Below are 16,579 nucleotides of genomic sequence, written 5' to 3'. Positions count from 1 at the left end.
ATATATATATATATATACTGGTAGTTCTATTTTAAGTTTTTTGAGGAAACCCCATACTGTTTTTCACAGTGGCTGTACCAATTTACGTTCTCAATGACAGTGTATGATGGTTTCCTTTTCTCCACATCCTCACCAGCATTTGTTGTGGTCTTTTTGATGATAGCCATTCTGACGGGTGTGAGGTGGTATCTCATTGTGGTTTTGATTTGCATTTCCCTGATGATTAGTGATGTTGAGCATCTTTTCATGTGCCTGTTGGCCAACTGCATGTCCTCTTTGAAAAAACTGGCTATTCAGTTCTGCCCATTTTGTAATCAGGTTGTTTGTTTTTTTGATGTTGAGTTGTATGAGCTTTTTCTATATTATGAATATTAACCCCTTATTGGTCACATCATTTGCAAATATTTTCTCCCATTTAGTAGGTTGTCTTTTCACTTTTGTGGATGGTTTTGTTTGCTGTGCAAAAGCTTTTAAGTTTAATTAGGTCTCACTTGTTTATTTTTGCTTTTGTTTCCTTTCCTTTTAGGAGATGTATCCAAAAAAATATTGCCATGATTTATGTCAAAGAGTGTTCTGCCTGTTTTCCTCTAGGAGTTTTATAGTATCTGGTCTCACATTTATATCTTTAATCCATTTTGAGATTGTTTTTGAGTCTTAGTGGAGATACTGTATTGGAAGTACTTTGGAAACTAGGAAGTACTAAACAGATATTATGTGTCATTACTATTAAGAGAGAGCAACAGTTGCTTTTACATGCCAATTGCAAGAAATAATGAAGACCTGAAACAGGGCCTGAATTACATGAATATAAAAGAGAAGATATTTTGTAAGCAAAATCAATATGATTCAGTAAGCTCTTAGATGAAAATGAAATACTTAGATTATGAGTAAATAATAATATAATAAAAAACAATACCATAAAATATAAAGAACAAAGTTAAAAAAAAATCACTTGAAATTTTCTTATCCAGAAATGAACAGCCTTTAAAATACCTCTATAAGTGTATACACGTACTAAACTTTTTATCTATAACTGGTTTTTTTCATTCATCAATGTTATAGTGACAGTTTTCCATAAAAATAAATATAGACCTATATCACTACTTTAATGGTTACATTGTATTCCATTTTATGGGTGGTACTGACATAAAAGCAGGCATATAGACCAGTGGAACAGAATAGAGAGCCTAGAAGTAAACCCATGAATATACTGTCGACTGCTCTTTGACAGGGGCACCAAGAACACACAATGAGGAGAGGATAGTCTCTTCAGTAAATGGTGGTGGGAAAACTGGATATCTACATGCAAAAGAATGGAACGGGGCCCACTCACAAAAATTACCTTATACCACTCACAAAAATTAACTCAAAATGGGTTGAAGACTTACATGTAATACCTGAAAGCACAAAACTCCTAGAAGAAAACATTGAGAAAAAGCCACTTGACATTGGTCTTGGCAGTAATTTCTTGGATAAGACACCAAAAGCAAAGGCAAAAAAGCTAAAATAAATAAATAGGACTACATCAAACCAAAAAGCTTCTGCCCAGCAAAGGAAACAAACAAGAAAAAGAAAAGGCAGTCTATGGAATGGGAGAAAATATTTGCAAATCATATATCTGATCTGGAGTAAATATCCAAAATACGTAATGCACTCATACAACTCAATATCAAAATTCAAATAATGCAATTTAAAAATGTGCAAAGGACCTGAAGAGATATTTTTCCAAAGAAGACATACAAATGGCCAACAGGTACAGCAGTCGTCAGGGAAATGCAAATCAAAACCACAGTGAGCTATCACCTCACACCTGTTAGGATGGCTTTTTTCAAAAAAGACATAAGATTAAAAAATGTTGGCAAGGATGTGGAGAAAAGGGACCCCTTGTACTGTTGGTGGGACTGTAAATTGATACAGCCATTATGGAAAACAATATGGAAGTTCCTCAAAAAATTAAAAATAGAACTACCATATGATTCGGTATTCCCACTTCTGGGTACATATCCAGAGGTAACAAAATCAGTATCTTGAAGAGATATATGTACTCCCATGTCCACTGCAGCATTACTTACAAGAGCCAAAATCTGGAAGCAAGTTATGTGTCCACTGACATGAGTGGATGAAGAAAATGTAATATACAGAAAGATATATATATACACATACACACACACACACACATACTCACACACACACATACACTATGGAATATTGTTCAGCCAAAATATGAAGGGAATCTTGCCATTTTCTATAACATGGATGAACCTGGAGGGCATTATGGTAAGTGAAATAAGCCAGATAGAGAAAGACAAATACTGTGTGGTATCAGTTATATCTGGAATCTTAAAAAGAAAAAAGCTGATTTCATAGAAATAAAGAGCAGAAGGGTAGTTGCTAGGGGCTGGTTAGTGCTCTTTGTGTACTGTTTTTAAAATCTTTTATTATCCCAAGGTCTTGAAAATATTCTCCTTTTTTAATCTTCTAAAAGTTTTTTATTTTAATGTTAACATTCAAACCTATGATCCACCTAGGTATGGCTCAAAATTAATTTGTCATATATATATACACATACACACACACACACACACACACATATATATATCCAGTTGACCTTTGACTGTTTATTAACAAGACTGTCCTTTGCTTAGTGCTTTACATGGCCACCTTTGTCATAAATCAGGTTCCCATATATATGTTTAGGTCTGTATCCCTGTACCAAGACCAGTCTTAATTATTGTCCTTTTTAAGTATTTATATCCAGTAGCATAAGTCTTCCAACTTTGTTTAAATGTGTTGTTCTTATTCTAACTTCTTGTGATAGATGCTTAAATCATGGATTTTTTTAGGCTTTATTTTCCAATGTGTGCATTCAAGGGGATAATTTCCATTCAAGCATAGCTTTGTGTTCTGACACTTTATGTCATATTTTTCATTATCATTCAGCTCAAAATATTTCTAACATTTCTGTTGTGAATTCTTCTTTGCCCATGGTTTCTTTAAATTTCAACTATTTCAAACAACACATACACACTCCTTAACATGCTGTATTATGTCAACCCTTTGAAATTTGTTGAAACTTTCTTTATGGCTCATTATATGGTCAATAGTGAAGTTTCCATGTTCATTGAGAAGAATATGTACTCTACAGTTTACAGTTGTTGGGTACAGTATCCTATATAAAATCAAGTTTGTTAGTCATGTTGTTCAATTCTTCTATATCTTCACTCAGACTGATGTATTAAAATTTTCCACTGTGATTGTGATTCTGTTTGCCTTTTTTGTTATTTTATTTGTTTTAAGGCTGTGTAGTTAGGTGCATGCCAGTTTAGAACTGTTATATTTTCTTGGTATATTGCACCTTTACCATTATGAAACATTCTTCTATATTCTAGAAATGTTTGCCTTAAAACCTACTTCATATCTCAAAGTATACCTACACCAGCTTTATTTTGGTTTGTGTTTTACTTATATCCTTCATATATCATAATCCATGTTTCCTTATTTTTTTTTTTTTTTTTTTTTTTTTGTGGTATGCGGGCCTCCCCGTTGTGGCCTCTCCCGTTGCGGAGCACAGGCTCCAGACGCGCAGGCTCAGTGGCCATGGCTCACGGGCCCAGCCGCTCCGCGGCACGTGGGATCCTCCCAGACCGGGGCGCGAACCCGGTTCCCCTGCATCGGCAGGCGGACGCGCAACCACTGCGCCACCAGGGAAGCCCCATGTTTCCTTATATTTAAGTTGTATCTCTTGTAAGCAATATAGAGTTGGATATTTGTAATCAACTCTCACAAGCTTTGTCTTTTAATTGGATTATTTAATTGAAGTATAACATAAATAATAGTACAACTATTTCTTTTCTGTATGTCCAACTTATTTTATGTCCTTTAACCATCCTTGGCCTTCTTCGTATTAACTATATTCCATTCTTCTCTTTCATTAGCGTAATTTTTTCCTCTTTTTCTCTTGACTAATGTCTTTTTGGTAGGCCTTTTTGTTGTTGCTGTTGTTTGGAGGTCATTTACTCTTATCTCTTTCCTCTTTTTTTTTTTTTTTTTGCGGTACGCGGGCCTCTCACTGCTGTGGCCTCTCCCCTTGCAGAGCACAGGCTCCGGACGCGCAGGCCCAGCGGCCATGGCTCACGGGCCCAGCCGCTCTGCGGCACGTGGGATCTTCCCGGACCAGGGCACGAACCCGTGTCCCCTGCATCAGCAGGCGGACTCTCAACCACTGCGGCACCAGGGAAGCCCCTCTTTTTTTTAAAAAATTGAATTTTGGACATAAGATATTTAAAATTTAGTGATAATTTGAGGCTTTATATGATGTTATTTTCCTCCAGAAAGAATTTACTTTTGTTTCTGGCAAATAATTAGGGTAAAGTTTAAACATTTTAATCTGTTCTGGAGTTGAGTTTATTTGAAGCTGAGTTTCAGTCTGAGAGGTGGTTTATTTCCACTTTATACTTATATCAAGAATGTAGCCCTTCAGGAGTCCCAGCTGAAAGCTCTGCCTCAGCAATCTCTGAAGTATAACTTTGTACTTTTAGCCCGATACCTGAAACTCTACCTAAAGCTCTGTGCAGTTTCTCAACTCTTCAAACACTACTTTCTGCGCCGTTTCTCAGGCCTTTGGCCACCAATTACAAATTGGCAAATGCTTTGAAAGCAAAAGCAGCACCAAATATCAGGCTTATACCTCTCTGGGCTTTGCTTCTGTCTAGGAACTTGGTCTTTCAAATACTCACTGTCTTGGTAGGTCTCCAGTGTCTTCAAACAGAATTTTAGAAATTATTTTATCCAGCTGTTCTAGTCATTCTCAGTAAGAGTATTCTCTTATATATCCTTATCTGGATAACTGGAATCAGAAGTTCTGCAGTATATTTTTGGAAGGTGAGTGAAGTGTTAAACTTGGCACTAGCTGCTTTCCAATTCTGTATAACTCTCTGCCGTGTGCTATTATGTTTGAACTATTAATCACTAAGAGCCTTAAATGTGACAAATTCTACTTTTAAGCATAACATGTCATCAATTTTATGCCCAAAATGGATCAAATGAAATTTTATAAAATACTGCATACTAGGGTTTATCACTCAATTAAAGTAAAAGAACTAAAGAGAAGAACCTAATTTTTTCCTATTTTAACTCAGTTTCAAGAAAGTAAAAAAAAAATTTACAGCTCTTCAAATTGAAGAATTGTTTTAATCTTGTAGGATTAATAATGCAAGTCTTTCCTTCTGATAACAGTAGGAGATATTTGTGATTATGCCTGCTTAAATTTATAGTCTGTCTTGCTTGAGGGCATGCAAGTGCTTTATGATTATCAGGAACAAAATCATTACAGCTCAAAAAATTAAAGAAGTTAACTTTTCTTAATCATCTGCAAAGTGCCAGGCATTATGCCAGAGGCTTTGCATGTTATCTTATTTAATTTTCATAATAATCCTAACCAACAGAATTATTATACCTATTTTATAGTTGATAAAACTGATAAGGAAAACTGAAAATCGTGATTCAAACTCAGATGTGTTTGACTCTAAAATCCATGTCATTTCCAATTATACCAAACTGCTTATATAAACAAAAGATTTGGAAGTTCTCCAAAAGTTAGCAATTTATGACTTGATGACTACCCATAACTAAGTCTAAGAAAGCTATTGTTTCCCTTTTGTTCTTTATGAAAATGCACAAAGATTTCAGTAAGACTGCTTATTGTAGAATGACAATCTACATGACAATCTGATCTAGCTTGAACGATTTACAGAACCCCAGCTTACTGGGGAGATGATTCATCCAAATTAAGTGCTCTTAAAGTTTGTCTGTAGTAAAAGGGAAGTGTCTGTTGTAGAATGACAATCTACATGACAATCTGATCTAGCTTGAACGATTTACAGAACCCCAGCTTACTGGGGAGATGATTCATCCAAATTAAGTGCTCTTAAAGTTTGTCTGTAGTAAAAGGGAAGTGTCTGTTGTGTGCAGTGAATATGAAAAGGATCACAAAAAGGTAGCATCATTTGCCTATTTCCCTATTTTCTCATTCGTGTCTCCAGGAAAGAATACTTTCACATGTTTAGGCATGATTTTCTTTCAGGTAGATGTGGTTTATGCTAGTCATCATATTGATAGATCTTCCAGAACCATGAATCTACTCTTTGAGAACCCATCTGCGTCTTGGGAGACACAAAGAAGAGTTGTATCTTAGAGTGTCATGTGAAGTGGACAGGTGTAACACTTTTTGTGTCCATCCCCAATCTCTTGTCCTTTAGAAAAGCCTCAGCTTCTCATTGGTCCCTATAGTTCAAGGCTGTTTCTTACTAAAACCCAAACAAAGAGAAATAATGATATAATTAATATTGGCTCAACTGTTTTAAAATATTACTGGTGAGGTAAGGGAAGGGGGAGTCTTCCACTTCCAGCCAATAGAGACATTGGTTTTCGGACTTGCCCTCCTACTGTAAAACTGGACAAAATATATGAGACAGCTGTATTTAGGCGGTGGACAATAAGGACAGCAGGACCATGATTCCTCAAAAAATGGAGAATACACAGATAAGCCCTGTATACAACTTCCAGAGCAGAGACCAGTGATGTCACTCAGCTGAAGAGCCAGAGATAAGAGTTCAGAATTCAGGGATGATGAGGGGTCTAGAATTTGTGGGGCAAGATACCAGAAAGGGAGAATCTGTTTGAAGAGTGGGGACCCAGAAGTCTTCATGGTGGTTCCCTTTGGGTCCTTGATGAGAGAGTAGGCTGCAAGTAGACAAGGCCTATCAAAGAGCCTCTGCTGTGACAATGAGAGTGAATGGAGAGGCTGCAGAGTGCTGATACATGCTTTAATTCTGGTTCAGCCAAAGTGAAGCAACCTCATTGAGCATTTATATGAAACCTCAGAAATGCCATGCTATAAGAATAAGGACCACATACTAAGACTATTTACAAAACTGAAATAGATCTGCCTTTAAATATCATAAAACCAACCTGACAGGATCAAAAGAATCTACCACATATTTAATGCCTGGCTAGTACAAAACTCAGTATCCTTTAAAGAAAGACAGTATAATCCAAACTCCCTGAAATGTGACATCCACAGTGTCGAGCATAAACAATGTCGCACATTACTAGGTGTGTGAAGAAGCAGGGAAATGTGATGTATTATAAAGAGAAAAAGAAGCTAATAGTAACAGACCCTGAGATGACCCAGATGTTGAAATGAGGAGACAAGCACTTTGGAGCAGCTATTAGAAATATGTTCAAGGATTTTAAAAGAAAAGAAGAACATAATGACTGCATATATAGGGATTCTTAGCAGAGACATAGAAACTGTTAAAAACCATGGGGGGAAGAATTCTAGAAATGAAAAATATGAAATCTGAAATCAAAACTTCTACTTAGAAAAATAATAGACACTGTATAATAAAGGATTAGTGACTTTGAGGATATGAGGATAGTTTAATAGAGATTATCCAATTTGAATAAAAGAAAGAAAAAATTGCAAAAAATGAACAAGGACTCACTAACATGTGAGATAAAGCCAAGTGCTCTAAAATACATGTAATTTGTGGAAAACATCAGTCTACAGATCCAAGAAGCTCAGTGAACTCCAGACAGAAGAAAGCTTTACCCAGGCACACAACATCTTGGCACAGCATATCCAGACTATTGAAACCAATGATGAAGAGAAAAGTCTTTAAAATACCCAGAAAAAAATATTACATAAAAGGATCAGCAACTAATAGGAATTATCGCTGACTTCTCATCAGAAGCAATGATGCCAAAAGATAATGGAACAACATCTTTAATGTACTGAAAAAATCAAAACTCTCAACAGAAAATTTTATATCTAGTGAAAATTACCATAAAATGAGAATGAAATAGACACGTTTAAATAAATGAAAGCTGAGACAATTCAGCACAAACAGACGTGCACCATAAGAAAAATTAAAGGATATTCTTCAGGCAGAGCAAATATGATGCCAAATGTGGATATACATAAAAGAATATAGAGCTTTGGAAATGGTATACGTGGATTAATAATAAAAGTATTTTTTCCTCATGCCAAAATTTCTTTAAAAGATAACTGTTTAGAGGAAAAATACCAACAATACATTGTGGTGTTTATAATATATGTAGATATGAAATGAATGACACTAACATCACGGGGGGTTGGGGTAAATGAAATTATACTGCTGTAACATTCGTACCTTTTACCTGAAGTGGTATAATATTATTTCTTTGTAGACTGTGATAGATTAAGATTGCATATTGTAGTGCCGAGAGGATTTTCTTAAAAATTTAAATAGATATGCAACTTTAAAAAGTCAATAGAGGAAATTTTTAAATACATAAAAAATACTCAACCCAAAAGAGGGCCGTACAGGAGAACAAATAGAAAACAAATAAACAAGATGGTATACTTAAACCCAAACATTTATAATTACATTAAATTCAAATTAACTGCACATTACAATTAAAAAGCAGAGATTGAATTTTTTTTTTTTAGTCCAAGCTTGTGGTGGATAATAAGCAAGACCTAATTATGTGTTGTGTATAAGAGAAACACTTCAGTTATTATGACACAATAAATTGAAATTAAAAAGATGTACCATGCAAACAGTAAGGTATCAGACAAATTAGACTTCAGGACAAAGGAAGTATTACTAGAGACAAAGAAGGACACTTGTGATAATGAAAGTTCAGCAGAAAGACATAATTCTAAATGTTTATGTACAAAATAACTGAGTTTCAAATATGTGAAGCAAAAGCTGACAGCAAAAAAGAGAAATAGACAAATGTAATTCACAGAACAAGTAGTAAAAAAAAAAAATCCATAAAGATTAGTGAACCTTTTAACCAACTTAATCCTGACAGTTTTTGAATCCACATCCAACAACTTTAGAATGCACGTTCTTTTCAAATGTATGTGGAATATTCACTAAACATAGACTATCTGCTGGTCCATAAAGTAAAGCACAATACACTTTAGTAGACTGAAATATGACACCAAAGGGATTAAATTACAAGTCAATAACATTCATATATCTGCAGTTCCCAACTATTTGCATATTAAACAGTGCTTCTCTGAGAGTCTTATGGATCAAAGAAATCACAAGAGAAACTTGGAAATATTTTTAATTGAATTTTAATGAACATATCAAAATGTATGGGATGATTATACAGGCATACCTCATTATATTGTGCCTCCACTTTATTGTGCTTTATAGATACTGCATTTTTTTACAAATTAAAAGTTTGTTGCGGGCTTCCCTGGTGGCGCAGTGGTTGCGCGTCCGCCTGCCGATGCAGGGGAACCGGGTTCGCGACCCGGTCTGGGAGGATCCCACATGCCGCGGAGCGGCTGGGCCCGTGAGCCATGGCCGCTGAGCCTGCGCGTCCGGAGCCTGTGCTCTGCAACGGGAGAGGCCACAACAGAGGGAGGCCCGCATACCACAAGAAAAAAAAAAAAAAAAAGTTTGTTGCAACCCTACCTCAGGCAAGTCTATCACACACACCACTTTTCCAAGAGCATTTGCTCATTTCATGGCTTTGTGTCACATTTTGTTAATTCTTGCAATGTTTCAAACTTTTTTATTATTATTATATTTGTTATGGTGATATGTGAATAGTAATCTTTGATGTTACTACCACAACTCACTGAAGACTCAGATGATGGTTAGCATTTTTGTTTTTTTAGCAGTAAAGCATTTTAAAATTAAGGTATGTACAATGTTTTTTAAGACATAATGCTACTGCACACTCAATAGACTACAGTATGGTATAAACATAAACTTTATATGCAGTAAGAAACCAAAACATTCTTGTGACTTGCTTTATTGTAATATTCACTTTATTGCAGTGGTCTGGAACTGAACCCACAATATCTCCAGAGTATGCCTGTAATCCATTATATAAAATGAGGCACCCTGAGTCCATACTGATACAAGTAAGTACATAAATAAAGAAAGCCATTTAATAAATATAAAAGGAATGATAAAATGAAAAAAATCACAATTTGGCAAACATCATAGTAATTGAATAAGGCAACAGTCATTAATGAATGCTATAACTGTGAAAGTTTCATGAGATACAGGATATTATTTACATAGTCTCAAAATATTTCCCCGCAAAATATGTATTATTTCCAAAAGGAAAAAGAGTTACTTTACAGTGGAGAAGGCTGGTAGACACCATGTTAATCAAATGATCAAAATGGAGCAAATAAAAATAATGTGCTACCTTATATATTGTTATAAGAACACAACAGCCCTTCTGTGGCTTTCCTGCAAAAAAAGTGCAAAATCTGGATCTAATCATGAGGAAATACCAATTGAACCCAAATTAAGGGACATTCTAATAACTAGCCTATACTCTTCAAAAATTCCAAGTTCACATCAGTGAAAAGACTGAAGAACTATTTTATACTAAATAAGGAGACTAAAGAGACATACCAACAAAATCTATCAAGAAACAGATCTGTGTGCTGTGTGCTCTGAATTGTTACTGGAACAATTGGTGAAATTTCAGTGATTAAGTGGGAGTAATGTTATCAATGTTAATTTCATGATTTGATTGTGGTTATGTAGGAGAATATCCAAATTTATAGGAAGTAAACACTAATGTATTCAAGAGTGTGTTGGCAACTTACTCTCCAATAATTCAGAAAAAAAAAGATTTTGTACTGTACTTGAAACTTTTCTAAACTCTGAGAATATTTTAAATTTTCACTATTGTCACAGCTCTAGACTACTGTTTCTCTAAGTAGAAGCTGTGTGGTTTTGAAGTTTATTTCTGTTGGTCACAGAAATACTCTTAATTATGTGTCTTTGGGACCTTATTCTGCTTTTCAAAATTCAAGTGACCTCTCCAACTTAATTATTACTGTGGCATAAAAGACAGTCATTTACTACCCAAGATTGCTTCTCTGGCCCCATATGGATGGGATGAGGATGACTGTGCCTTCTGAACTTTCTCATGTTGACATCCCTAATTACCTTGGCCACTGGCACAGGACCAATTGGAATGTCAAGTGTGTGCTATTTGATAATGCTATAAAAAGACCTATAGCTGCTGCTCTCCAGCCATCTGTGCCTTCCCTTGGCATGATACTATTGGGTAGTTTGTCTTCCGTTGGCATTATTTCTATAGCGTGGCTTACATCTGCCACTCCTAGGCACTTACTTGGTGATCAAGTTGACATAAAATAGCTTCTTTGGCACTGTTTTTATTTAGAAGAGTTTTATACCTGTAAACTTCTGAAGCAAGAATTGACATTTACTATATACATTATAATTGTAATTATATACAATATTATGAATATAGAATTTTCTGACCTCTATTGACTCAAACCTATCTTGGATTTCCAAGTTCAAATTTTCCCAGTCAGAAGTCTCTACTCTGAAGAATTAATCTATAAATGAAATGTACCTCTTCTGTTTTAAGACACTGGATTGAGTGTATACATCAACTTCTCCCTCCTGTGCCACATCTCTATAAATGATGGAACGTATGTGTATGTGTGTGTGTGTGTGTGTGTGTTTAAAATTTATAACTGGAATTCAAATCAAGAATACGTAAGAGACCGGAAGCTGTGAGGGATCCACTGAAAACTGTAAAACACACAAAATAAGATTGAAAAAAGAAAGCAGAAACCTAAATGTCCAGATAAGATGGCTCCCAAAGTTGAAAGAAGCACCAAAAGTTCTCCATGCCCTGGGAAAGGGGATACTAGGAATCAGAAAAATGTTCCTGGGAAAGCAAGGGTGAATAATCAGGTTGTAGCAAGGTGGGTGAGTGGAGAAGTCAAAGTAAGTAAATACTGATAAACCTCAGGTATTGTTAGAAAAATAAGCTGATGTATGTTAAGAATTTTAAAATATTCACCATAAAAAATAGGAAGGGTGATTTTATGAACTGAATTGTGTCCCCCTCTCTTTCCAAATTGATATGTTGAAGCTGTGACCCCTAATGTGACCGTATTTGGAAGTGAGGCCTTTAAAGATACAGTTAAGGTTAAGTGAGGTCGTGGAGGTGGAGCCCTAATCCAATATGACTGGTGTATTTATAAGAAGAGGAAGAGACAACAGGGATGCATGTGCACAGAGGCAAATCCAACAAGAAGGTGGTCATCTGCAAGCCAATGAGAGAGGCCTCAGGAGAAACCAAACCTGTCAGCAGCTTCGTCTTGAACTTCCAGCTTCCTGAACTGTGAGAAAATAGTATTTCTCTTGTTTAATGTGCCCAGCCTTTGGTATTTTCTTATGGCAGCCCTAACAGACCAATACAAATGGCATAACTTTAGAATCAGAAAATAGAAACACAAAAAAGAAGACTTGATAAATTATTACAGAATAGGAAATAATCAAAAGGAAATAAATAAGGGTATGGCAAATAGAAAGTAAAAAATAAGCTGGCAAGAATGTCTAAGCGTCAGTAATTATAATGTCAATGAATTAAATTCACCTACTGAAAATCAGAGACCACAAAATTGGATTTTTAAATATCCAGGTATGTGTTGCATATATAAAACACCCCAAACCCAAAATAATATGGTTCAAATGGAAAAATATATATAAATAAATGCTTCCAAAACCAACTGTCAGAAGAAAATACCTGAAGACAAAAGTATTAAAAGGGAAAAAGAAGGTGAGGTACTTTTAAAGCATGTGCTCAAATTCTTTGATACTCCTCTTTTCGAAAGGTGGTGCCTTATCCTCTCATCCCCTTGAATGTGATCTGGACGTAGTAACTCATTTCAGCTATGAAGTATGACTTCTGAAACTAGGTAATAAAATGTTTTGTGGCTTCATTTTTGCCCCTTTCTGTCTGATCACTTGCTCTGGGGGAAGCTAGCTGCCATGTCATGAGGACATTCAAGCAGCCCTATGGAGAGGCCTATGCAGTGAGATACAGATGCATCTTATGAATGGCCGGTAAGGAACTGCATTTGCCAGCCATGTGAATGAGCCAACTAGAAGCAGGGCCTACATACACAATCTTTCAGATGACTGCCCCTCTGGCCAACATCTTGACTGCAACCTCATGAGAGACCCTGAGTCCGAATCGCCCAGTTAAGTCTTCTTGGATTCCTGACCCTCAGAAATTATGGTATAATTGATGTTTATTGTTTTAAGCTACTAACTTTGGGGGTAATTTGTTGTGCAGCAATTGATAACTAATACAGAGAGCTCCTTAATAATAATGTAGTTGATAATTATAGAGGTAATCCATCAAGTAGAGATAGCACTATTCATTTAACTACAGAGCTCCAAAATATATTCTTTAAAAAAAACCTTCAAGGAAAAGTTGAAAAATCCACAAAGTGCAGGATGTTAGCACACCCTTCTCTGAAAACCATACACTGAGAAGGAAAAAAACAGTAAGGATATTAAGGATTTTAATAACATAATTAGAAAACTTGACCTAATGAAGATATGTTTAATAAACAGAATGCATATTATTAATAAAATAAAGTCATTTTAAATAATGATCATATCTAAGCCACCAAGGAAATATCAACATATTCCAAATATTTCTACCACAGAAATCATATTCAGTGACTGCTGTGTAGTAAAAGTAAAAATTAACTGCATAAAGATCACCCCAGGACTTCCCTGTGGCACAGTGGTTAAGAATCCACCTGCCAGTGCAGGGGACACAGGTTGGAGGCCTGGTCCGGGAAGATCCCACATGCCACAGAGCAACTAAGCCCGTGTGCCACAACTACTGGGCCTGCACTCTAGAGCCCACAAGTCACAACTACTGAGCCCACGCGCCTAGAGCCCATGCTCCACAACAAGAGAAGCCACTGCAATGAGAAGCCTGTGCACCGCAACAAAGAGTAGCCTCTGTTCACCACAACTAGAGAAGGCCCGTGCACAGCAGCGAAGACCCAACGCAGCCAAAAATAAATTTTTTTAAAAAAGATCACCCTGATAAAAAATAACATTATGTGCCCCCCAATTTAACAACATACTTATTAATAACTCTTTGGCTAAAGGTGATCTCAAAGTGGAAATTATAAACTTATAACTTAATGACAATGAAAATATTACATATCAAGGTCTGTGGCTTGCAGCCAAAGCAGTAATACTCAGAAGAAATTTCATAGCCTTAAATTCATTATTTTTTTTTAAAGATTGAAAATAAATGACCTGTGTTTTCATCTCAAGAGGACAAAGACAAATCCAAAGAATGTAGAGAAATGAAATTAATGAAGATAAAATAAGAAATTAAATTTTTTGAAGTAGAATTTCTCAATAAAATCAAAGCCATTTTCTAGAAAAGACCTGTAAGATAATAGTTTAGAAAAAAATAATTTAGAAAAAAATCCTAAAAAAAGGATTGAAAAGCACATAAGTATGGCAAGGAAATTTGTTTTTAAAGAGGAAGATACTATTAATTTTGTTTTGAATTTATTTTTATCATGGATAAAAAACAGGGAATAAAATAATGAATTGCCATATACCAATCACCTAACTTCAACAAGTACCTATACATGACCAAACAGTTTTCATTTATATTTCCAACCACCCTACATCCCATTTTGGATTATTTTGAAGCAACATATTATTTTACTTTAAATGCTTCATTATGTATCTCTGAAAGAGGAGTTTTTTTTTTTTTAAAGAAACATCACAATACTATTATCAAATCTAAAGAAATTCCTCTTAGTTTCTTACTTACTTATTTATTTATTGGCTGTGGTGCAACACGCGGGATCTTTTGTTGCGGTACACAGGCTTCTCTCTAGTTGTGGTGCGCGGGCTCAGTAGTTGTGGCTCACGAGCTCCAGAGCGAGTGGGCTCTGTAGTTGTGGTGTGTGAGCTCCAGAGTGCGTCGGCTCTCTCGTTGCAGCACGCAGGCCCTCTAGTTGTGGCGCGCAGGCTTAGTTGCCCCGGGGCATGTGGGATCCTAGTTCCCCAACCAGGGATGGAACCGGCATCCACTGCATTGCAGGGCGGATTCTTAACCACTGGACCACCAAGGAAGTCCCTCCCCTTAGTTTCTTATTATCATCAAATAATCCAATTGATGTTCAGACTTCTCTGTTATCTCCAGAAATATTTATTTTAAAAAATCTAAAAGGTAGTTGTATCTCAGGATCAACCAGGTCCAACATTACATTTGGTTGATGTGTCTCAGTGGTTTAAAGTCTATTTTTTTTTCTTTTTTGTATTTATTTAAAATTTTATTTATTTATTTATTTATATCTTTTGGCTGCATTGGGTCTTTGTTGCTGCGCGTGGGCTTTCTCCAGTTGCAGTGAGCTGGGGCTACTCTTCATTGTGGTGCGCGGGTTTCTTGTTGCGGTGGCTTCTCTTGTTGCGGAGCACGGGCTCTAGGCCTGCAGGTGTCGGTAGTTGTGGCACATGGGCTTAGTTGCTCCACGGCATGTGGGATCTTCCCGGACCAGGGATTGAACCCATGTACCCTGCACTAGCAGGTGGATTCTTAACCACTGCCCCACCAGTGAAGTCCCTCAGTGGTTTATTTTAATCTGAGTTCCGGCTTCCTCTCTTTTCCCCACTTGTTTTGCAGTTTTGCTGTTGAATAAACGGAACCATTTGCCCTATAGAGTTTCTCATATTTTGACATGTGCCAACCTCATATCTTTAGAGTGCTTATTAATATGTTCCTCTGTCTCCTGTGTTTCCTGTAAACCATTAGTTCATTTGGGTCTGTTTCAAGTGACCATTCTTTCTCCTGGTTAGGGTCACATTTTCTTAGTCCTTCTCACCAAAAGTGAGGTCATCACTTTTGGTTTTATCCTTCATTTATAGTATATATATTTACTATATATATATATTATATATAGTATATATATGTATATAAAACTAAAGATGCATATATACTCATCTATACCCCTGTTTTTAAATAAAACTTTTGTTTTAGTAGCATATTAAAACGTTGGCAACTTGATGGTTTTTTGTTTTTTTTAACTTTATTGAAGCATAGTTGATTTACAATGTTGTGTTAATTTCTGCTGTACAGCAAAGTGATTCAGTTATACATATATATATTCTTATTCATATTCTTTTCCATTATGGTTTATCATAAGATATTGAATATAGTTCCCTGTGCTATACAATAGGACCTTGTTCTTTATCCATCCTATATATAATAGTTTGAATCTGCTAATCTCACACTCTCAGTCCTTTCCTCCCCCCCACCCCTTAGCAACCACAATTCTGTTCTCTATGTCTGTAAGTCTGTTTCTGTTTCATAGATTTGTTCATTTGTGTCATATTTTAGATTTCACATAAAGTGGTATCATATGGTATTTGTCTTTCTCTTTCTGACTTACTTCACTTAGTTTGATAATCTCCAGATCCATCCATGTCGCTGCAAATGGCATTATTTCATTGTTTTTCATGGCTGAGTAATATTCCATTGTGTGTGTGTGTATATATATACACGTACACGTACGTATACACATACCACATCTTCTTTATCCGTTCATCTATTGATGGACATTTAGATTATGTCCATATCTTAACTATTGCAAATAGTATTGCTATGAACATAGGGGGTGCATGTATATTTCCTAATTATAGTTTTGTCTGGGTATATGCCCAGGAGTGGGATTGCTGGA

The 16,579-nt window shown here is 35.9% G+C and overlaps 1 protein-coding gene across 1 annotated transcript in view; it reads left to right on the top strand.

Moving 5' to 3' along the window:
• Positions 1–16,579, top strand: part of WDPCP (WD repeat containing planar cell polarity effector) — a 460,096-nt gene that overhangs the window by 259,700 nt on the left and 183,817 nt on the right. The window lies entirely within an intron of this gene.

The sequence above is a fragment of the Physeter macrocephalus genome, chromosome 12, assembly GCF_002837175.3.
Source record: "Physeter macrocephalus isolate SW-GA chromosome 12, ASM283717v5, whole genome shotgun sequence".
Taxonomy (NCBI): domain Eukaryota; kingdom Metazoa; phylum Chordata; class Mammalia; order Artiodactyla; family Physeteridae; genus Physeter; species Physeter macrocephalus.
This window is presented reverse-complemented; position numbering and strand designations above follow the sequence as displayed.